The sequence below is a fragment of the Canis aureus genome, chromosome 1 (genome assembly GCF_053574225.1).
Source record: "Canis aureus isolate CA01 chromosome 1, VMU_Caureus_v.1.0, whole genome shotgun sequence".
Lineage (NCBI taxonomy): Eukaryota > Metazoa > Chordata > Mammalia > Carnivora > Canidae > Canis > Canis aureus.
In genome coordinates, this window is record NC_135611.1 from 5739960 (window position 1) to 5764531 (window position 24572).

A 24572-nucleotide genomic window follows, 5' to 3' on the forward strand; every position below is an offset into this window, starting at 1 on the left:
TCCAGTGGTTAATGGTGGCCAGCCTGGCAGGGCCCTGACTCAGCAGCAGGGTCCATCAGACCGGTGGGATGCAGACGTGGAATGTCCAGGTCAGAACCAGCACGACAGAGGGACACGCAAGGTGAGCCAGGGAAGTAAGGTGGGAGCAAATAGAGCCCCAGGTGGGGAGTTTATGCCAGTGACCTGGAAGCCCCTTGTAGCAACCAGCAGTGCTGGGCAGGCGTGCGCCCTCTGTCCCCAGGGATGAGGCCGGTTTGCTGGATCCCAAATCTTAAGCTGGTACACAGCCCACATCGCTTCTTTTAATACAGTTATGAATCCATGAAATGATTATGTGTTATCCTTAAGATTATTGCAAGTACAGACATTGTGTATGCTTCCTCTTGGGGTTGACTTATTTGGATTTTTAAATATGAAATGTGCAGGTTCCATAAATTTGAATTAGCTGAAGATAGTTCGGATTTTTTTTTATAAGTGGCTTTTCATATGTAAAAAATGAATTTGAGAACTCAGCTGGTAATCTCTCTGTTCTCTTCAAAATGGCATTTGAATTTGGCAGGAAAAGAATATTGCTATCGCCTTGTTTCTAAAGAAGATCCTCTGTAGATACACTCACTTTAAAAACTATTGAAAAAATATTTCTCTATTTTCTTCAGATTGATAATTTTGAAGGGATTCAAACATACATTTGAAAATGTGACAAAACCTTTTCTCCAGGCAGGTACTCTTCTGAAGAAAAATCACTCTGATCAGAATCTTGGCGAGCCTGAGAGCAGAGGTTTCAGAGGGGTAAGAGGTCGTGTCTTTACCTGATCACAGATGTGGCTTATAAGGAGGGACCCGTGGTCAGAACAGCAGAAGAGTGGAGGTCAAGTGGCTGCAGTACTGCTTTCTTTTATAGCCGAGAGAATAAAACGCCGTGCATGACTTTCCTCAGGCCGCGCAGCTGGCTCAGTTAGAACTGGGTTGGAATCCAGTTTCTTCTAAGCCCAATGCTTTTCTTTGTATGACCTCCATATATCCTGCCATTTGGTCAGTAGCTTAAAAGAAGACATTTCTAAAGCTCTGGTCACTACTCATTAGTAGACACTGGTTTTTATTTTATTTTATTTTATTTTATTTTATTTTATTTTATTTTATTATTTTATTTTATTTTATTTATCATTTTATTTTTTTGATGGCTTATAAGGCATGATGGAATGAAACAGAACAATTCATCACATCACTACAGCTGTGGTATTTTGTGTTCAATGTTTTTAAAAGAGTAGATGAAACTATAACTTGTTTTTATGCAAAATACTGTTAACTGCTGGGACATCAGTCTACCCACTGGTTCACTGGGTACCTACTCTGTGACTGTGTGTGTCTGGGGACCTATGGGTGACTTGGGCTTATTCCTTGCCGCCAGGATCTCATGTCTAATAGCAGTGGTCCACCTTCCAGGGTCTAAAACTAATTTCATCATGATAATAAGATGGTATTTGCCTCTCCCACTTATCCTCTCATGAGTGTATGATGGCATTTTCCAGAAGCTGCATGGCATACGATGTTGTGCCAGACTTGAGCATCAGCAAAACTGAGACTATAGCTCTCTTCATTAGGCCCGGCACTAAGGAAATTTGCAAATGTAAAGCAATGCCACCTTTCTGTCTGTTTTTCAAAAAGTCATTTTTCATAAAGCTCTGTTCACTCTGTGTCTTCTATGCAGCATGCCTTCCTTCCTCCTTTCTGTCATCAAGATTACCTTCTCCACAAGGACAGAGCCCCTCCTTTCTGAGCACAGCTGCCTGTTTCTCTCTCCTCGGGGATCCTGCCGCCCTGCTCACCTACCCCAGCACAAGCCAGGCTGTGCTAACATTGTCTGTGTTGTTGGCACGGTCGTCTTTTCAGGTAGACTCATGGGGATCTTGGTTCATCCCTTCACCTGTGTACTGCCTACTGCCGGGCACTGTGGGCCTAACCGCTATAGGTGAAATTAAAAGGGAGTAGATGCATGGCAGTGGCATTGGTTCTAACTTCTTCAACATGCTTTGAAGCTACCCTTGTTGGTAGGCCTGGGTGTTATTCACTGGGAGTCTGAGGGTGGAGCAGCTCGTTTTTGAAGAAATGGGGAGGGATGGTTTTCTTTGCACTGTACACCCTCTCTGTTCACCTGCCCACCCGCCACCTGCCACTGGCCTCCTGGGGCGCTTCCCATGGCAGGAATTCCTGTGGTTGATTCCCTAGATGTGCATTGCCTTGGTGGTACCAGGATAGAAGTGGTTCCAACAGAATATCTGTCACATGCCCGTGATCAGTGCATGACAAGGTTGGGATCATGAAGTGGAGGGGTCTGATCCATACTGAGTTGGTGCAGCAGCATGTCAGACATCTGGCCTGAGAGATGGGAGTCTGATGGTTGTATTTTGGTGACAATTGGCATTTGAGGTGACTCTTTAGATGAGCACTGCAGAGCCTGCTGGATGGCAGACACCTTGCAGCATCACCCCCGCTGTCTTCCTGCCCCACTTTGAATTGTAAGCTATCTTTGTCTTCAAGTCCGTTAAATGTCAGTGCATTGCCAGATGACAGTCCCAGGGCTGTGAGTGAGCTGTTAGAGCTAGCGGTGACGGGAGGGACCCTCACCCTGACCACACCTCGACCACTGCGAAAGCCAAGCCCCTTGGGGCTGATTCAGAGGCTGTGAGGGCCCCCTGGCCACCCTGAAGGTCTCATCACAGGACTGGTAATTCTCATCCAGGCTGGGTGTGTGTGTAATGCCAGCAGTCCTGACATCTGATCTGATTTGGGACAGCGAGCGCCACCCAGCAAGGAACAACCACAAAGCCTGCACCTTTGTTTCCATTCTGAACCCAGGTCACTTAGTACAAAGTGAAGATTTGAGTCCTGAGTGTTGGGGAGGGGCTGGAGAAGAATCCAAAGAATCCCCTCTTTGGCATAAGCAGAATATTTTAATACAAGCATAGGTCCACTCTCTCCTTAAGCAAAATAATTAAATTTCTCTACCTCTGGATGTACAGCTACACCAGAAAAATGACAACAAGAAGCATTATTAATGTGAGTGCTAAAAATGGTCTTTTAAACAGTTTTTTTTTTAATTTATTTATGATAGTCACACAGAGAGAGAGAGAGAGAGGCAGAGACACAGGCAGAGGGAGAAGCAGGCTCCATGCACCGGGAGCCTGACGTGGGATTTGATCCCGGGTCTCCAGGATCCCGCCCTGGGCCAAAGGCAGGCGCTAAACCGCTGCGCCACCCAGGGATCCCTAAAAAATGGTATTTTAAATATGAATCAATAGGCAACAGAGGGAAAACATTAAGGTTCATAATTTCTAGGAATGTTTTTTAAGATACGTGAACATGACCAGGAAGGTGCATTTCTCCAAATCCCCACGTGAATGTTGTCTAACTTAGAGTGATCAATGACTGCCTGGGTCTCATTGTTCTAGTCACGAGACCTTTATGTCTGGACAAATGGGGTGGCAGAAATGTGGCTCCCACTCGGGGAAGACCCTGTTAATCCATCACCCCATAAAGCTGGCTGTCATACCTCGAGGTCGCGACACCAAGGGGCAAAGAGGAGCCATGATCAGAGTTCGGTCTCACAGAGCCAGAGCAGGGTGATGGCTAGGCCACTGCCACGTGGCCAGGTCACTCCAGGAAAGGGAGTGGATGAAAGGAGCAGGTGTGATGCTCATCATGAGTGCACAGTGACAGGCGGCCTCGGGTGCCACCCCAGCTTCCCAGTGGGCCTTCGCGTGCAGCCTTCCCGCTCCGTCCTGGGGCCACAGGGCCCATGTGGGGGCTGAGACCGCCCATCCTGCCACCTCTGGGTGTGCCCTGCCTCTTGGCTCTGTTCCCACCTCCTAACCATTCTCTTGACTTCAGCAGATGGACAACTGCTAATTCAATTCCCTTACATCTTCATTGAGCAGAAGGGCTGCCCTTTTAAATAGACATGAGTCTTACTACTGACTTTTAAATACCCACCTGCCAAGATGCCATACTTACATATTATTTGGTATTTACCATGGGATGATTTAAGAGAAAGGAAACCTTGCTCAAGATGAAACAATTTCGCACACTGTTCTTGCTCATCTTCTTCATGGAAAGCGAGGAAGAGCTAGTTACTTTCATCTTTGTGGCAAGGGAGAGTCCGAGCCTCCGCTTGGTGGTGTCAGGAACCTGCCTGTAGCACCAGGACCAACGGCCAGCCCAGCTTGGGCCTGTTTCACACTCATGCTTCTGCCCCGCCATGAGCATGCTGCTGGACCCCAGGAACCTGTCCTTGAAGCGAATCACATCTTTGCCCTTCGGGGTGAAGTCTTTACTCAAAAAACCCTTCGGGAGAGTTTTCCTCACGGTTAAATTCCTGACAACAGGCGAACTTTCCTGTACTTTTATTCTCAAGATGCATTTTGGTCTGACATTGGATGTCATCTTTCATTTGCTCATGCAGTCACATGGCCTGGAAAATACGTGGAGAAGCACCAGGAACGTGAGCCTCTGCTGGTAGCAGCCACACTGTGGTGGCCTCCTCGGATATTTGGAGAAATAGGGCAGAGGTTTGAGGGAGGGGGCACCTGGGTGCTCTGTCGGTGAAGCATCTGCCTTCAGCTCAGGTCATCATCTCAGGGTCCTGGGATCGAGCCCTGCATCGGGCTCCCCGCTCATCGAGGAGCCTGCTTCTCCCTCTCCCTCTGCCTGCCGCTCCCCCTGCTTGTGCTCTCTCTCTCTCTCTTTATCTCTCTAAAATAAATAAATAAAATCTTTAAAAAACAAAACAAAAAAAAAGCAGTTTGAGGGAGGAAACTGAGAAGAGCTGTTTACTTCCACCAATCTCCCCTGTCCTGCCGCAGGTTTGCCTTGGGCATGGAAGGCCCGCCCAGGGTGCTCATCTGGTGGAACTACCCCCCATAGTTGACCCCTGGGTGGGGTCTGAGCCAGCATACTGTGGGAGCTAGGAGGGCAGGTCCCATCCTGAAGGGCTCCATCCCGCTCAGTCTGTGGTGTAGCCCTGTCACCATGGACTTCTGCCAGCTGCCATCAGGCCACAGCCTGAGTGGCCCTAACATACCTTCTACATCATCTGAGCACGTTCGGTAACCACTGTTTCTGCCCCATCAACCAGGATCTTGAAGGCTCCTTGAGCCCTGGTGATGACATGCTTTTGAATAGCCAGCAGGACCCCTTCCTTTATTTTCTGGTGGCAGGTATAAAGTTGCCACTTGTACAACGTCCCACGAACCAATATAGGTCAACACTGTTTGCCAGGAAACAGGACACTCACCGGAAAGAGAGGCCCCAGAGAGCCAGAGGCATACGTGATATGCACACTTGCACGAGATCACAGCTCTCTCTGTTGATTGATGAATCAATTGATTGATAGCTCACACCATACTGGAATTGATTGCTTATGTACAGTGTGAGATAATTTGAGGATATTATTTCAGAAACACGTAGCATTAGAACTGATCATCACTACTGCAAACAGAGTACTATTAAAAATGATGTGTGTACTTGCCTAAGGAAGAACGGTCCTTGGAGTGTAAACACTGCTAATCTCATGTTCTCCATTTAACATGAGTCTCAAATGATCTGAGAGAAAGGTTTCTGTGGTAAATTATATTTGGGAAACATGCCAAGCAGATTACCTCTTAAAGATTGTGGTGTGTACCCTAGGGATTAGCAGGCTCTGAGAAAACTTATAGAAAGAAAACTGCTTAATGTTATATAATCATATTCTGGTATTTTTTCCCATTTTTGGTCATTCATACTTTTATTTATTGATGCAATAAACATTTATTTGAGGGCCTATCAATTCTTCTAGAGCTAGGGATACAGCTGTGACCAAAACAGAGCAAGTCTTTGCTCTCATAAGCTTTCGTAGAATCTTTATTTTTTATTTATTTATATTTTAGAGGTTTTTATTTGTTTATTTGACACACAGAAAGAGAGAGAGAGAGAGAGAGAGAGAACATAAGCAGAGGGAGAAGCGGACTCCCCGCTGAACAGGGAGCCAGATGCGGGACTTGATCCCATGACCCTGAGATCATGATGTGTAGGGTCCTGAAGCAGATTTCTGTTAGTGCCTGACAGGTCAGGGCCTCCACAGACAGCAAAGTGGTGAGCAGGTCTCTCTGTTCTGAAATGGTGCCTCTTGCCTCCTTCGTTCTGTGGGGCTGGCTTTGCTTCACTGGACTCCACTGTCCTCTGAGCTCCTGGTAAAAGGATGGCCTTTCTGTTTTAAGGATGCCAGCTCTATCTTTATTTCCTGTTACCACTTCACTGGATGCAAATCCACACTTCATTTGAGTGCTGTGACCACATCTAAACTGTTTTTTTTGTTTTTTTTTAAGATTTTTAACGTATTTACTTGGGGGGAGGGTAGAGGGAGAGAGTCTCAAGCATACTCCACACAGAGCGCAGAGCCTGACGCGGGGCTCAATCCCATGACCCTGAGATTATGACCTGAGCCGAAATCTCGAGTTGGATGCCTGACCAACAGCCCCTCAGGTGCCCCTAAACCAGGTTTTAGAAATAAGTTTACTATAAACATTTGATAGAATATGTCAGTTTATTATTATTTTTTGTTGTTGTTCTCAAATGAGTTTTGTTTCTAGCTCATTCCTTTAACCCACTATCGTTGGTTTGCACAAATAGCCAAATTATGGCTAACACTTTGTTGAAATGTGCTCCGACTGCCCCGGAGCCTCCCATCTGAGAAAGGCAGCTTAGTGCTCATTGCTGTAGGCGAACTTTGAATGTCCTTGCTCCTGCAAACCCCTTAAGTTAGCCAAATACAAATGTCGCTTCTATAGTTTCAATCGAACTCAAATGCTGTGCCAAAAATTAATATGCCAGAGCTCCAGATGACCGGCATTATGAAAAGCATTTATGCATTCCATGGACTGTGACTATGTGTTTAATATCCAATTAAAGAATAGGGACTTTCAGTGGTGATGATAAGAGACAAACAAAGTAGTAATTATGCAGAGATACATGGTGACACGTGATTACAAAGTACAAAATTAAACACTGACTGAAATTTTCATACCTCCACTGAATTATTCCCAGAGCCAGACTTTGGTTTTGGGATTCTTTAATTATATATTCACAATTTACATTTGTCCATAAATTTGTACCTATAATATATGCAATATTTCCACAGCATATATATATATATATATATATATATATATATATATTTTTTTTTTTTTTTTTTTTTTTTTTTTGAGCCACTCGGACATTCTAGTGGGGGAGTTGATTTAGTGTGTAATTAGGAATGAAGTTTCCAAATTAGATTGAGACCAGCATCTGCATCTGGGAAATAGGAATTAGGGATGGTGCTAGAACTTCCCCAGTATCTTTGATTACCCTTCAAAATCCTGAAAGTTTCAGAATTAGCATCGGTAGACCTATGAACAATGTCTGTTAAAGTGACAGAATGAACCACTGGCCACTTTTCCTCCAGGACACACAGATCATTCACATGACGATGATCAATTTTTAAGTGCTCTCCTCCCCCAGCACCCTTCAGGGCCAGGACTCCCCCACACTGTGGGGTACCATGGGGTGGGTGGCAGTGGGTTTCATAGTCCCAGGGACTGTTTCTGACCTCGTGATGCACGAAAGGAAGAACTACCATGTCTTACATTCTGCTCAGCAGCTCAGATGTTCTTGGCATTTCTAAAGGCAGGCATACATTTGCATGTCATGGTATCTTTTAAGGACCCCTTTCAACTTACCCCCCACCTTGCATCACGCCAATACACATTCCACAAAGGGAGTCCTTTTGGTGGTGTTCTTCCAGTCCCAACTGAGGCTCTCGTCCTCTTCCTCTGTACTCTTGGCATGTTCAGAAACGTGTGTATTGAACACTGTAGAAGTTCCCAGATTGTCATGGTATTCTTGATGTCTTAGCACCAAGTGTAGCACTCAAACCCACATATATGCTCTCAGGATCCAGCATTCATAGGGCAGGATAAGGCGAAGAAGGAAGATCCATCTCTGGCAGACAGGGGAAGGATAAGGGATTCTAGCTCTCACATGGTAAAGGTGTTCAAACACTAATGGGAAGCAGAGTACAGAAGTTCCTATCTCTTCATTTAAAAATAGCCAAAGTTGGGGAAGAAGATAGACATCCTAAAGATTCTATACTGTAGGTACAAGGGGTGGGATCCACAAGGAGCAGGGTAGGGCTTTGCTAATTTTGATGCCTTCTATATGTTTCTAGGTAAAGATCAGTTAGACTCCTCAATGCCTAACAAAAAAGTACTTTGTGTTTATGTTGGTGCTATCAAGGGTGGGTCCTGAAATAAAACTGGTCCTGACTTTATCATCTGGAAAGCCAGATTTTGACAATCAGAAAGTCTGTGAGCAAAAGCCTCTGGGGTCTATAAGAGAGAATATATGTGTGTGTGTATATATATATATATATAAAACAGAGAACTTATATTATGCCAGGCTTTATGCTAGATGCTTTGCAAACATTCTGCTATTTAACCCTTATGATTACGTTATCAGCCCAATTTATATATAAGGAAATACTGTTTGAGATGAAGCAGCTTTGCCCCATTTCACACAGCTCATGCAGAGAAGAATGGGGGATTTGTCCTGGGTCCTTTGGGCTACACCAGGCTAACTTTCTGTATGGCAGCAGCTAAAACTGCACCTCACATTTGGTGAGAGTGTTTTGCAGTGTACAAGAGGATTTTACACATGTTTTGCATGTTTTCCTAATCTATTTGATGAATGGATTAAGGGTGACAGTCTGACGTGGATGGGCAAGTTCCTGACTCAGGGCTCGGAGCACAGGGCATCTTGCTTTGTGAGCATGAAATGGGTGATAGAATCAGCTTTGCTGCCTTTCTTTCCTTCAGCGATCATCCTTCCATCCAAAACTTAGAATGAGAAGAAGATGGAAATGTGATTACAGTTAGGGCCCTGCTAGGGAGGCATGGAATCAAGCGGAATCTGATACTTACTAGTGTTGGAATCACAGCGCAGCAAGAACAAACACTACCATTCGTGGAGGGCCTGCTGGGCGCCAGGCTCCATGGTGGGAGCTGTGATGGCACCCACACTTCCCAGCAGCCACTCCCAGGAGCTGAGAAACTGAGGCCAGGACACATGTGTGGGACCACAAAGGAAATGAGCAGAGGCGCTCAGCAGTAACATGACTGGAACTTTCTCACACTGTTTCATTTCTCCATGAACCTGGTATTATGTCTTAAATTCCCATCACCCAAATGTCTTTTCCAACATGCTCATAAGGTTGCTTTTATTGAGATATTATCAACACATAACATTACATTAGTTTCAAGTGTGTGACATAATGATTCAATAGTTGTATATATTGTGAAATGATCATCACAATAATTCTAGTTACCATTGGTCACCATGCAGGGTCACAAAATTTCTTTTCTTTTTTTTTTTTAAGATTTTATTTATTTATTCATGAGAGACACACACAGAGAGAGAGAGAGGCAGAGAGAGAGAAGCAGGCTCCATGCAAGGAACCCGACGTGGGACTCAATCTCGGGACTCCAGGACCACACCCTGGGCCAAAGGCAGGCGCTAAACTGCTGAGCCACCCAGGGATTCCCTCAAAATTTCTTTTCTTATGATGAGAACTTTCAAGAAACACTCTTCCAGTGACTTTCAAATATGCAGTAGAGTATTGTTAACTCTAGTTGCCATGCTGTACATTACATCCCAGGACTTATTTTATAACTGAAAGTGTGTACTTTTTGACCACCTTCATCCATTTCACCCATCCCCTATTTTCAACCCCGCCTCTGGCAACTATCCATCTGTTTTCTGCTTATGAGTTTTTTGAGGATAGAGATGGAAGCTTTTGCTTCTTTGTATCACCTATAGTGTGTGCCATAGTGCTTTGCACATAGAAAAAGCACAATTAAGAGTTCCTGAACAGACATTTCTCCAAATAAGACCTACACATGGCCAATAGGCACATGAAAAAATGCTCCACATCATTCGTCATCAGGGAAATACAAGTCAAAACCACAATGAGATACCACCTCACACCAATAAGAGTGGTTAAAATTAACAACACAGGAAACCACAAATGTTGGAGAGGATGTGGAGAAAGGGGAAACCTCGTGCACTGTTGGTGGGAATGTGAACTGGTGCAGCCACTCTTGAAATGAGTGTGGAGGCTCCTTAAGAAGTTAATAGTAGAGCTACCCTATGACCCAGCAATTGCACTGCTGGATATTTACCCCAAAGATAGAGATGTAGTGAAATACTGAGACACCTGCACCCCAATGTTCATAGCAGCAATGTCCACAACAGCCACACTGTGGAAGGAGCCATGATGCCCTTCAACAGACGAATGGATAAAGAAGATGTGGTCTATATACACAGTGGAATATTACTCAGCCATCGGAGAGGACGAATCCTCACCATTTACATGGACGTGAATGGAACTGGAGGGTATGATGCTGAGTGAAATAAGTCAGTCAAAGAAAGACAATTATAATATGGTCTCACTCATTTGTGGAATATAAGAAGTAGTTCAGAGGACCATAAGGGAAAGGAGGGAAACTGAGTGGGAGAAAATCAGAGAGGAAGACAAACTCTGAGAGACTCTTAATACTGGGAAACACACAGAAGGTTGCTGGAGGGGAGGTGGATGGGGGCATGGGATAACTGGGTGACAGGCACTTAAATGGACATGTGATGTGATGAGCACTGAGTGTTATACTATATGTTGATAAATTGAGTTTAAAATTTTTTTAAAAGTTCCTGATTTTATTTGGAAACAACACTCGCAAGTCCAAAGAGTGTACTTCTGTTCAGTCCTATGCCAAAGCTAACTCTTTAGTGAAGAACACTTTCTTTGATTACAGCCCTTAGCACGTGGAGATTAATTCACTGAGCCTTGTTCCCAGATGGAGAACATGCTGACTGAGTTTCCTGTACCTGTGGTTCTCATCAAGAAATCCTTGACTAGCTTTCAGATGAAACACAAAAACAAAACCAGAGCGCACACATTCGACCATTGATTTTCATGTAATGTGAAAAGAGTGTTGGTCTCTGGAAGCTACCCAAAGTTGCTTGCTCTTTTTTTTTTTTTTTTTTTTTTTGAGTCAGACAGTCTCTGACCTCTTCCTTTATGGAAACACCACGACGCTGGTTTAAAATCAGAATGGGGTATTTCAGGAACCCCCCAAAAGGGCAAACTATTTCCCTACTCGTCTCAGTCAATAAGTACCTAGCTGACATGTTGCAAGTTTATTTATGGAGTCCAAATTATGAGAGTTAATACTGTTTTGTCAAAACCTTGTATGACATCCCTCTGATTAGGACTGTGTATGGCGATTTATTTTCAGCGACAGTACATGGCATGATGTGCCATCATTATTCAACATCTCATTTGAGCCCTGGCAGATCGCTCGGAGCTATTATGCATAGGCGAGCACTTAGCATATTTAATGTGCTTTACCAACAGTTGATATTCTTCATCACTACAAAATAAGTGTAACCGCAGAAAGATTTTGAATACAAAAACATCTCTTTTTCCTCTCTTTTCCTTCAAGTATTTATTTAATCTCCGGGGGTCAGTTTCATTCAGTGGCAGAAAGAATATTTTATTTTTCCTTTAGTGTTAGAAGTTTTACTGAAGTGTGTCCTTTCAAAGGGGGGAGGGAAAGGGAAAGAGTTTTACCTCCTTCACATCATTTTTCTACTGTTTCGGTCTGGTTTCCATGCCCCACTGGCAGGCAGCAGGATGCGCTATGACCTCCCAGGGATGCAGGGCTCGCGGTGTGATTGTGCCCTGCGGCCACGTGTGACCTCCGGCCAGTCACTTAGCCCCTGGGGGTTTCCAATTTTATAAAATTGGCACAATGATCCGATAACATTATTCTAATATTATCTAATAGATGCATATGCATCTCATATTACCCACTAGAGATGGTGCATCATTTTGAAATCCGTAAAGAACAATGCAGACACGGGGGCATCTCTTTCCTCTCCATGTCTTGTATCTTTAGAATATTTTCAAGATTGAGTTTTCACTCACTTCTTTTAGTCTTTGGGAAATCCCTTTGCTGGCCACCTGAGACCATCCCGTGCGTTCGTGGTTTTGATCTACTGCATGTTCCAGCCTCTAAACCTTCGCTCTCGGGACCTTCAGATTAATGTTTACTCTATTCCTCCTCCTCCAGCATCTCCTCCTCCCCTCTGTTCCTCTGCTGTTGCTTTGTCCCCACTGCAGACTCTTGTCTTGCTTCTTCCACATGCATCCACCTGTTCCTTCCTTCTCTCAGCTTCTGTTTTGCAAGTACTAGAAATATCTAAAATCTAAAATTAAATCATTCTCCTCCATGGATGTACTCCCTCTGCTTATCACTGCAGGTTTAGTGCTCCTGCACACTTCGCCAGTGGCCACGCTCATCTGCTCACATGGCTTGACTAGTCCCAGCTAGACTTCTGTCTTACAGCCCAGAGTTACCTCAGGAGCTCCCAACCCGACTCCCCACCAGCACGTGTCTGGGGATCCCTTGCTCCCACTGCCAGCTACACACACACTCAGGCTGAGCTGTGCTGCTTCTTTTCCAAAACCTGCTCCCAAAGAGCAAAGCCTGAGGGGAACCCTCTCCTTCCCCGCCTCCTGGAGGTATTCTGTCAGCCACTCCTGGAATGTTTGTTCTCAGGTCTGTTTATGGCTCTCCAGACACCCTGTCAGGACTCTGTTCAGATCCTCCCCATCTTTTTTTTTTTTTAAAGATTTTGTTTTTTATTTATTCATGAGAGACACAGAGCGAGAGAGAGAGGCAGAGAGAGAAGCAGGCTCCATGCAGGGAGCCCGATGTGGGACTCGATCCCAGGACTCCAGGATCACACCCCGGGCTGCAGGCGGCACTAAACCGCTGCGCCACTGGGGCTGCCCCCTCCCCATCTTTTGATGAGATAATGTCTCTGTGCTATCTGGTCCTGGACTTGCTTCAGTATAACATGCCTTCCTCAGCTTCGGCCCGAGCCAGCATTACCATCACACAACTCTGAGCATTCCACACCCCGCTAGAGGCCCCACAATAGCTTCCAGGGGCCGAGCTCCATACTCAGTCAGGGTCCACCAGCTCGCAGGCACGCAGGGGACAAAGTGAGTGTTCTTGAGTGTCTGAGCCATTTGACTTGGGATGGGGACGAGAGCTTTTTGTCATATTATCAGGGTGCTCTGAAATCCTCAAAGGTAGGTCACTGATCTATAGGACTGACCTCCAGCTTCTTCCCATAGACTATAAGATCCTCCTTGGCATGTCCCTGTTACATCTCCTATCTCATCTTTTGCCACTTTTCACTTTGTACTTGGTATTTCCAGCATGTTCTTTCTCACTTTTTGTCTTATATATGCTATTCCCTCTGCTGAGAGAAATCCTTATCCGTGGCTAACTTTCCTTGGCCCTTTAAGGATTAACTCTAATGTTTATTCCAGAGAAATCTTGTCTAGCCTCCAGATCTGGTAACCTTATTTCTTCCTGTCCTCCTGTGCTCTCATAGCACCTGTTCAGCTGTTCACACCTCTGATTGTGCACGCACCTGTGTGCTCTGCGGGTGCTAGATGGTAAACACTTTCGGATGGAATATATGTCTGCATTCTCAATGCCTCACTTGCAGTGCCCAGCACATAGTAACAGCTCATGTTTCAGAGGCTGTGCCTTCCTCATACTGAAACATACTGTTGAGAAAGGGTCTGGAGAGGTTTGCCCCTTGGTGTTCACCTCAGAAGACCCAGTCAGGGTGTGAGCTCCTGGATCACATGAAGGCCGTGATTATCGAGGGACCCCTTTGACTAATTTTGTCTTTTGTGTAATTTGATTTGAGTGCTCCTTGTGAGAAGACTACCTAGTTGTTACCCAGCAGGGAGTACACTCATGGAAGTATTATAGACTACAGAATGTTACTTAATTCATGTAATTAGGTAAACATGACACCACACCACCCTCGCACACGCGTGTCCTTTGAGAAAGGAGAGGTGAAAGTTCTGGGACAGGTGCAGAGAGCATCATTAGTGTTAACTATGGAGTGTTCTCCATAGTGTTCTCTACACTTCTAGGCTTCCTAAAGTCAGAGCAGTTGCCCAAGGGTTGGATTTGTCCTGTGGGTGGCATATCCTGGAGATGGGGAAACCCTCTGGTGGTCATGACAGGTGGTGTGTCCTTGCTTCTCAGCCACTAGATACTGTTTTCCTTACCTGTTGAGGACACCTGTGGTCTTGTTATTGCCATGCAGAATAAGTGTGTGTGTGTGTGTGTGTGTGTGTGTGTGTGTGTGTGGTCGGGGGTAGCAAGATGAACAGCATACTTATATGTTTCATATCCCTCTGTGGCCTGCAGGGCAGTCATAGTTACACATTGATCCTCCTACTAATAGCCCTTTACTATGGGCTGGGATAGTGACCATCCCTTCATACAAAAAAGGAAGGGTGCTAAGTGTGATTATGATTTTCCCAAGGCCACATAGCTTCTAAGTGGGCCAGCTGGGACTTGATGTCATGTCTTCTGGCTCTAAAACCAGTGTTGCCTCTCATGGAAGACTTGTCAGTTGCACCCAATGAGCTTCTCAGGAATTATCTACCGCTCCATGTCACATAACACTTCAAATGCTTTCCTCTAGTAGGGAAATGGTGGCATTCCAAAGTGGTTATAGTGGGTGTTAAATGTTTAGCTCTCAAGTAACACCCGAATGTGCCTCAGTGTTGAACTAGAGGGCTCTGTTAAAGTTAGACAAATGAGCAAATTAGGGTAAGTGTGGGACAGTTCATTCCACTGTGGTGCTGTGGTCGATGACATGACATTTACAAGCAGTCAGGGGTGGAGCTTTTGACATGTCATGCCTTCACCCCTGCCCCGTGCAGAGTCCTCTTCCTTACCCTATTGTTTCACCACTAACTCTTGTCATCCCTCAACCAATGAGTAAGTCAGGGGTATCAAGTGACCTTGTGAATGGGGGACTGTCCTTTATCCAGTGGAAGGTTACTAAGGGAGTAGAAGCCATGGTCCCTGGGGTGAGGAAGGTTTATGGTCCAGCCTTTCCTAATGTAAAGGGCAGCTTTTAGACTCGGGAGTGGATTTTGATATCAAATAACATCAAGACTACTTCTACCCTGTGAAAACATGTTCAGTTTCTGTCAGTAAATAGCATGAACATTCAAACAATTTACTGGGAACTGTGGAGCATGGCTATTACATAGAAACAGTCCATTAATTAGAATTCACCAATATCAGCCACATCTGTAACATGATGGCATTGATGGATCTAATTTAGATATCCTCTCAACTCTATTTCAAACAAGATTCTAGTCCAATGGTGACATGATCTTTCTGTGTCCTTTTCTAGGCAATTAATGAATCTCTGAGAACTTCCTTAAAATGTGTGATTGCCATCTGTCTGCTTGCAGTACAACCACAGTGTAGCCATTTTCATGCATTCTGATTTATCTTCAGTGTTATTAGTAGTTACAGCGTGTCCTCTAAATAGGGCTGTGTTACTCCAATGTTTGGGTGGGTAGCTTTTCTGCATTGCTATCTTCGATAGGAGTCCATAGGAAGTTTCATTTATTTGTGGGCATTTGCATAGCTGACATGAAGATAGGCGGCCGCAAAAGATCAGATCTGACGGACGCCACAACTCTAAAAAGGTAATAAGAACATTTTTTCAAGGCTGTCTGTAATCACCGTTGCACCTGAAAAACCAGACTACATTTTCTGAACAGCATTAAATTCTGACAGCTTGTAAAAGTCACATTTATTCTTGCTTCACATCAGGAGTTAGTGGACAGGTTTATTTCAACCATCATGTTGAGCTGATAAAGTAAGAGAGGTGGAGAAAGGAAAACATGTTCACTACTTTTATAGCTCTGAAGTTAATGGCTTAAAAAATGTGTGCACCCACTTTTTTTTTGATGGTTCATGGGAAAAACAGTGCCTCAAGTTATACTAATGTTGTCATGGTGATTTCATGAAGGCTCTTTTCATCTTATGGCTGTAGATCTACCCACAGGCATTGCCGAGGCAGCCTGAGACCATCATTCAGGAGCTCCTGGCCTCAAGGGATATATACCGGTGGTATTTGTGTACTGGCAGTATTGTCAGCCACTGCACAATGGGCTTTCCTGCCAGAGAATTTAACTCCAGAGTAGATAAATTCTCAGCTTTCACAAAAGGGAGTAGGAATGGAACATAATACAAGGGGTAGGCAGATGTGCCTAGAAAAGAAAGAGAAAAAGAATTGAGTCCAAACAATTTCTGAAGAAGCTGAAGTGGAACCTAACAAGGTTAGGTTAATAAAACCTAAAGGTTTTATTTTCTTGAGTATTCAGGCTCTCCACCCACTTTGCAATGTGTGCTATCAAGTGAAGGACACATGACGCATTTCCCTAGTCACTTATTCTCTGGGACCTGCATGTGGCTGCTATATGCCCAGGAGAGCCAAAGGCAGCACCCCTGGTCTGATGGGACACAAGAGGGCTGAACCTGCTCCCTGCGTGTGGCATGTGGAAGTGCCTTTTAAGGCCCTCACTTCTCCTAGGGCTGTGTGGAGAGCTAAAGACGTCTAGTCGCTTTCAAAAACATTCCTTATAGAAATCCTTCTACCATCACCACTCTATGAGAAGTCCAGGAGGTTTTCTTTTTTCTTCCAGCAACTGTGACTTTTCACTTAAATGGAATTAGAGGTGACATGATTAATATTTTAGAATTAAAAGAAATTGTAATGGCCATAAATGTAAACTCTAAAGGTAAAATGATGAACTACTTACTCCAAAATAAAGTGAGAATAATGTTTATTCTCTGCAAGCACAATCAGAAGGATTATGAACCCCTTGCCCCCTCACCCCTCATTCCATGGTACCAGTTCACCTTGGAATTCATAGCAGCTGGTCACAGCTGGTTGTGGACATCAGGGACTGTAGTGGTTCATAGAGCCTGAATGGTTCCCAAATCTCACAGTCTCACAACCTGAATCCAAATGGTTAAATATAGGTGACCCTCGGCCACAAGACCCAGGTGATGGGGGTGGGGGGAGCTTTCATTTCACAGATTCCTATAAACAAGTTGCTTATAAAAAAGTGAAAAGAGTTGTGGTCCTGTCAGGGCTTTTGACGAAAGACCTACTGCAGTTGGGGAGAACCAAGTGAAGCAGAATTTAATGTTCCCATTAAAGTGTTTGAAATTTTTATTCATGTAAGAAAAATGCCTTTGCTGAAAGATAGTTTGAGGCAATAAACAACAATATGGAGAAAACTCTGAATTTAAAGCAGGTTTTAAAGAGACTACTTTCCACAGGCAAGTTTGCCAGCATCTTGGAAGAACCCCCGAGAGCTCAATTTAAAATTCACAAAAGTATACTGGATTTCAAGTTCCTGAGTTCAGCCAGTGGGGAAAGCTGATCTTGAGGGAGGAGAAAGCTGATCTTATGGGATAATAGTCATCCTGTAGTGTGACTAAAATCTCTCAAGTGACAGAGGCACTCGGTCTTGTCAAAAGACCCTAGACGCAATGCAGAAGTGTGGGAGTGCATGAGGGGCAGCCTATCATGTCAAGTATGGGTAGGGAGAGACAATGAAGAAGGTAGGGGAAGGCAGACCAGACATGGAGGTGCAGCAAGACCTGGGGCTCAAAAACACGGGCTCCTGGGTTGTGGACATCAGGGACTATGCAGAAAAGCTCAAGAGTAGGACTAGAATGTTGGAATCAAGGAATGAGAAAAGGAAACAAAAGGAAAAAATATTTTGTCCTGATATAAGAGAGAAGGCTCTCAACTAAAGGACCATTCCCAATATCGTGGCACACATGAACTGTCCAGCAAGATCATATGTACTTATGGGCGCTGAACAAGTCAATGTATAAATGTAAGACATGTTTTTGGCAATTGAAATTTATAAAAATAAGACATTTGTGCTATGCTTTAGCTTCTAAAGAACTAGTTGGAGAAAGGCTCAGCCCTGCCAGAGAAACTTAGTGGTGATTCCACCTCACTGGAAAAAACCAACAAACACAAATACTATTCATTGCCTTAAAATGCAAGTGGTGACTCTAGGAGATACAGTGCCCTGGTTGCAGAGATGAATGGAAAGAAACAACTGTCTTCAAAAGTGACTGAAAAGTTGTGAGTTTTGGAACACAAATGTCAATTTAAATCATGATAAGGGAAGTTGTGGTTAGCAACTGTCAGTAGAATTTTATTTACAGGATGAGATTGCAACTAATAGAGGCAATAGTGGGGAAGAAAGTTCATGAAGTCATCTGAATGTGATAGATACCTAAGAAATATTTCAGTGATGAAGAATAAACAGCACTGTCTGCAATAAAAAGGGAATCAGATATAATCTGGGTGATTAGAAAGACTGTCTTTGAGTAAATTATGCCAAATCATGATTTAGAGAGCCCAAGTAGATAATTCTCTATTTCTGCTGAGTTTACGAGAAATTGTATGGTTGTTTGGAAATATCTTCAGTAATAGGTTGCAATAGCGTATAGCAAACAGTGGAAACGAACAGGTCAGAGACACTGGGGACATTAACAATGCTATTTATAAAGGAAGAGAAGTAAAATATTAAAGAATACTCCCTCCAATACTGTTGGAATTAATTTCTGAGAGGCTGCCCACAAACGCCTGATTGCTGATGTTAAGGCCCCTTCCTGATTCACATTCTGCCCAGCTTCTGAGAGGCATTCAGGTTTGCTGCACATTAGATGCCGGCATCCACCAGCCTCCTACCACTGCCTCTCTTCTCACTCTCCTTGGATGACTGATGGCTTCCAGAAACCTTTTCTTTCAACTTCATGTCTCTATACCTTTCCAGATAGCTACCCTAGTAGTTGTTGTGACCTCTGTGCAAAGATTTGACCATGGCCTCCATCGCTCATTGACATGTGCTTGTGGCCCAAAACTCTAGAGAAAGAGCTCAGCACTGAGATGCTCTATTTGGAGTGTAGCAATGAATGGGTTAAGCAGGGAGGTGTGGGAGGGATAGACTTCTGGAAACCTGGAGTTCTGGACAGGCACACTGCAGGTGGTGAGGTCTGCCTGGAGCAGGGGGCAGGGGTGGGGAGGGGACACAGCTGGAGAGTTGGGTAGGGATGAACTGATACACAGCCCTGCTTGCTGTTGTAAGGAACTGGGATTTTGTCATGAGGACTATCAGGAACTGTTGAGGGATCTTAATGAGAGCTATGGTGTGTTTAGGTTTGCCTTTTAGAAGCATTACTTTGGTGGCAGAGAGGAGAATGGCATGAAAGGGGTCATACTGGAAGCCAGGGGATCAGTGCAGCCTCGGTGAGAGATGTCAGCAGCCTAAGCTCAGGTGCTGGCCACGTGGATTTAAGTGATACTCAGGAGAGTGAGTGGAAGATCTATAATCAGTTGGATGTAGGCATGGCAAGGGAAGTAGAGGGTCCAGAGTGACCGTCAGAATTCTGGCTGGGGAATTTGAGAAGATGGTTGACACTTCTCATCAGAAGAAGGAAAATGTAAAGGAGGTGGATGTTGAGGAACAAGATGAAGAATTCAAACCAGCCTCATTCTCTCTCTCTCTCTCTCTCTCTCTTTCTGGTGTGACATCTCAGAAGGACTTGTATAACAAATAGTATAAATGCAGTATATGAAAGATCACTGATGGAGCAAAATTTTTGTCTTTGAATCAAAACCCAATTCTACAAGCATAAATTTCCTGTCTTCTCTCTCACGTATGCATGGGCATGTGCACACACACACACACACACACACACACACACACACTTGCTTGGGAAGAAACAGGAATTGGATTCATTTACCATTTCAATGACATGCCCTTGAGAAAAGTCATTTTTTTCCCCATGGATCTTCCATATACCATCTGGGATGCCCACACACTTCCTCAAGTGTGGAGATGCTCTATGTGGCATTGGCACTTTTTTAGGGTGAGTAATTTTGTAGGTCTGCTGTTTACATCAATGGTTTTGCTGTCCTAGGCTCAAAGAACTTTGGGTACAGAATGTCTTGTCAAGTTACTGTTCTTAAAAGGCTTGACATCAGATCAAGGAGAGCCTTCAAAATGTGAAGTTCAGTTGAAATTATTTTAGCTAGCTGAGTTTTTTTATATCTTGGTAAGCTTCCATTAACACATTTTGGATTCCCACGAACCCATACATTTATGTCCTCATGGTTCTGTATTTTAACGAGGTCTCCACTGACTTCTTATCCTTTCCATTGAATTATTTGTATTGTCAGTCACTTCTTCAACGTTTTGCAGACGTGTCACACTCCTGCTGATTAGCCCTGGATGTGCCCCAGTTTGTGGGCATCCCTTGCCTACTACCTATACTGTGGCTTCCAGAACTGGGTAGTGATCAGAGTGGGACTGACCCACTCAGGCCAGAGTGGACTCCCTTCTTCTCATGAATACTGGATTACAACCATTGAGCTCCGAGGTGGGTTCATTTGCACCGTTGACTCATCTTAAGCACGAAGTTGACTAGAACTTCAGTATCTTTTCATAGATGTTGCTTCTTACTCACATCTCCCCCATCCAGATTAATTTTGATTCCAGGAACTAGACTTTACACTTATCTATAGACTTGGTATATGGTTCCAGCCTATGGTTTATAAAAACAGCAGAATATAAAATGTAAGGCACAATAATAAATATAACTAAGCTTGTAATTTATTATATGAAACTATGCCCAATGTTTAGCATATTTTATATTGAACACTAGGCATCAAATATAAATATAAAATTATAAAAATAGTAAGATTCAAAACTAAAGTAATACATACTCCAACACATACATGCATGTGTGCATATATGTAATGTGCATGTGTGTGTGTGTGTGTATATACTTGGCAGCAAGCAGGGTTCGGTAAGAAGGGGACTGGGACATTTTTCTCTCGGTAAGGAGGTGACTGAGACACTGATTGGAGGCAGGAACCTTGCTGGGCCATGCTGTGCTGCTTAGAACCCAACCCTGTGGTCCTGAGAACCCATCAGTGCAGTGTGTAAGCACAGGTTGCCTGAAGAGGAGGGTAGAGAGCAGAAGGGGCAGGGACAAAGGGGACACTTGGGAAGGGTGAGTGGGAGATACAGGAGTCCAAAGCAAAGGCAAAGGTTTCACAGACTCATCTTGGGACATCCCACAAGTCACCCAACCTCTGACTCCCAGGTGTCTCACTGGTAAAATAAGGACACTGGAGTATGGCTGCAAGGGTGAGAGAGGCACTGTGAAAATTGTCAAGCACTCAGCAGATGCCTGCTGCAACAGGGTGGCCCAGGGTCAGATGCTTAACTGACTGAGCCCCCCAGACATCCCAACTACAGGATGTATTTAACTTGTAGAAACTTAAACTGTAAAAAAAAAAAAAAAAGAAACTTAAACTGTTTTAGATTTTTGTGTGTGTGCACTTGAACAAAAACATGACTGTAGTAGATTTTATAGTTGCACCAACACAGCAATCTAAAAAAATAATTTGCAAAGACTCAATCATTCCATTGGCCACATCCCTAAAAATCATTTTGTAGAAGATCCTGCAAACAAATCCAAGTGTATCATGAGTCAGAAAACTGAGTTACGTTGATAGATTGTGTTGCCTTCAGTTGTATTCTGAAGAGGAAAGGGCTTCATGAGGCCCCAGAGTTCTCTGGGAGACATACGTGCACTGTGCCCTGGCATCTGAGCAGAGGCTGCCTTTGTCTTCCACCAAGGGGAATTGCTGTCAGGAGCCACAGATCTCCCAAACATGAAACGGTGGCCAGTGCCCACTGTAAACTTGGGGGGCCCCTTGCGCTCACTCTAGTTGGATGGTTCTACACCAGTGCCACCTTCAGCAGGCATTTCCACATTGCATATGAGGCTGTTGTGGTGGTCACAGGGGCTTCTGAGGGTTGTGCCATTTGTGTTTTTAATTTCTTCTTGTTGCAATAGTTTGATTTTGAAGCTCAGCTGTGGGTGCTTGGGGACAAGCTTCACATTTTGTGTGTCTGTGTCTTTGTCAGGCCACCGCAGGGCTCTCGAGTTATGCCAGGGCAGAAGTCTGCCTGTATGGGGGTAGCAGTCTGGGGGATTAGGATGGGTTGTTGATTCACAGTGGGAGAGGGATCTGGCTCAGGGCTTGCTCATTGTCAAACACTTGTGCATAGTGTCTGTTACACACTGGGTGACAAAGTGTGTGGGGGATATAAGAATAAATAAGACCTTCTTCCCCTCAAGTTGCATACATTTCAGGGGGACAGAGGGATAGATAAACCAAAGGCAATGTGGAGTTATGTCCAGGTGCTGTGGGTCTTCAGAGGAGGTGTGGGGTTGAGAGGTAAGTTCCAGAGGAGAGCCCCTGTGGAGAAGAGAGTATGTCCCGAGACCTGGGTCTGAAGAGAACATGGTGCGTTGGGAGGAATGGTAGTGTTCAGCGTGTCTGAGCATAGATTTCATGTGGTGGGGTGTGGGGAGCTACCAGCCTGGAGAGAGAGGATGGGTCTTATCATCATGGCCTTTGAAAGAGAGATGAGAATGTTTCATTCTGTGGGGTGATATGGATGCATTGAAGTGTTTTAATCAGGGATAAAATGATCAGACATTTGCAAGGCCTCCTTCCAGAATTCACTCAAGAGACCAAATTACAGATCTGAAGATTGCTTGATGAGTAAAAAAATATTAGAGTCAAGGAGAAGAATAATGTGAAGAAACACTCCCAACCAAGTAGGCTGGTGAGAGGGGTTGCGTCTCTGTGGCCCAGTTGTGGGACATGCTGCCTGAAGAACAGATGCGGCCAGGCAAAACTCTTCCAGCTATCAAGAACAGCCTCCTTTCTGGATAATTCCTGCCTCCAGGGCCTGTGTCACTATTGCTTCCCTGTGCTCCATTCCTAAGATTAGTGCCTCTTTTGTATCCATCTCTTGTTAGATTGGCATTTTCCCAATGAGCTCTCAGGCTCCATCATTAGCGATATGCCCTGATTCTGTTTCTTTGGGTGGGTGACCATGAGAATGTTGGGAAAAGCCCCTGTAGGTTAGCAATAAGCACCAAAAATAACGAATGCTTGAATGAATGAATGAATGAATGAATGAATGAATGAGGGAAACCGGATTGGATGAGAAGCAGCAGGGGGTGGGCAATGAAACACTTGAAATGTGAAGTAGGGGCACTTAGGTTTGATTTCTTCTCTTGCGTTTATTGTTTGACTTTGGGTGAATGATGACATTTATTGGGGCCATAGATTTCTTGCATAGAATATAGTTGATGGGGCTGTCTTCATACAGTTGCTGGTAAGACTGGATGAGTTCATGTCTTGGAGAATGCTTTGTCAATTGTTGCTTTACAACATAAAAATAAAGTGTGTATTAAAGTGCTTATATTTTTACAAAAAATTATTAGCACGTTTTGCATTTAATCTTCAAGATAATTCTTTTTTATACACAAGAAAACTGAGACTCCAGAAGGTGAGTTGTCTTGGTCATGACCCAGAAGCCATGAAGGTGGACACAAAATGGGCTTCTAGACCTGGGTTCTGGCTGCCACACTGCTCAGCTTCTTAATGCAAACCAGAGGCTCATTTAACTGGCTTCCACCACTAAATCAAGAACTCTGTGTACTTTTCTCCCTTGGAATTGGAAGTGCAGACACTTAATTATAACTTTTGATTGCTTGAAATTATAGGGCTGTAGAGTTACTGGCACATGTTTCTGAGGAAAATCATATTCTAAATCCTGAAATAATCATCTCTGTTTTTTCATATTCAAGATGGACGCAGGGAATTTGGCACCATTCGTCATAAATTCACAGTGTTTCCTGGGATGACTTGCAAGCTTTGAAACTAACTCTTTGGACATAGGCAGTGGATTGTACGTACATGTTTCATATTTATCTTCCATGACTGATTGAAAGCTCCGTGAAGGAAGACCTGTGACGTCCTATTCATAGCTGTATTCAACAACCCAGCACACAAAACCAATTCTTGATCAATGAGTGAATAAGATACATTGCCCTCTACTATATCTCCTCCATTGAGAATGTGCCTACCCAGGGATACCCCTTTTATTTTATGATAGGCACTCTATTAATTTGCTAGGGCTGCCATAACAAAGTGCCACAGACTGGCTGGTCCAAAGGATAGCAAATCATTGTCTCCGTTCTGGAGGTAGGAAGTCCAAGATCAAGGTTCCAGAAGGTTGGTTCCTTCTGGGGCTGTGAAAAAGAATATATTTCATGTTTCTCTCTCTCCTAGCTTCTGGGGCTAGCTAGCAGCGTTTGGTATTTCTTTCTGTTTGAAGCATCACTCTCATCTCTGCCTTCATCTTCATGGGGCATTCTAACTCTATGTATGTCTGTGTCCAGATTCCTTGTCTTATAAGGACACTGGTCATAGTGGATTAAGATCCACCCTTGGGACGCCTGGGTGGGTCAGTGGTTGAGCATCTGCCTTCAGCCCAGGGCATGATCCTGGGGTCCTGGGATCGAGTCCCACATCATGCTCCCTGCGAGGACCCTGCTTCTCCCTCTGCCTGTGTCTCTGCCTCTCTCTCTCTGTCCCTCATGAATAAATAAATAAATCTTAAGAAAAAAAGACTGACA

At 44.2% G+C, this 24572-nt stretch overlaps 1 long non-coding RNA gene across 7 annotated transcripts in view; it reads left to right on the forward strand.

Annotated features, from left to right (window-relative positions):
* Positions 1 to 24572, forward strand: part of LOC144303505 (uncharacterized) — a 172573-nt gene continuing 148001 nt past the window's right edge. For 6 of the 7 annotated variants that reach the window (XR_013370562.1, XR_013370572.1, XR_013370595.1 and 3 more), the window contains exons 1-2: positions 1 to 121; positions 718 to 789. This is a non-coding gene — a long non-coding RNA (uncharacterized LOC144303505). The remainder of the gene's footprint in view (positions 122 to 717; positions 790 to 24572) is intronic. The other variant, XR_013370630.1, reaches the window with a different exon arrangement.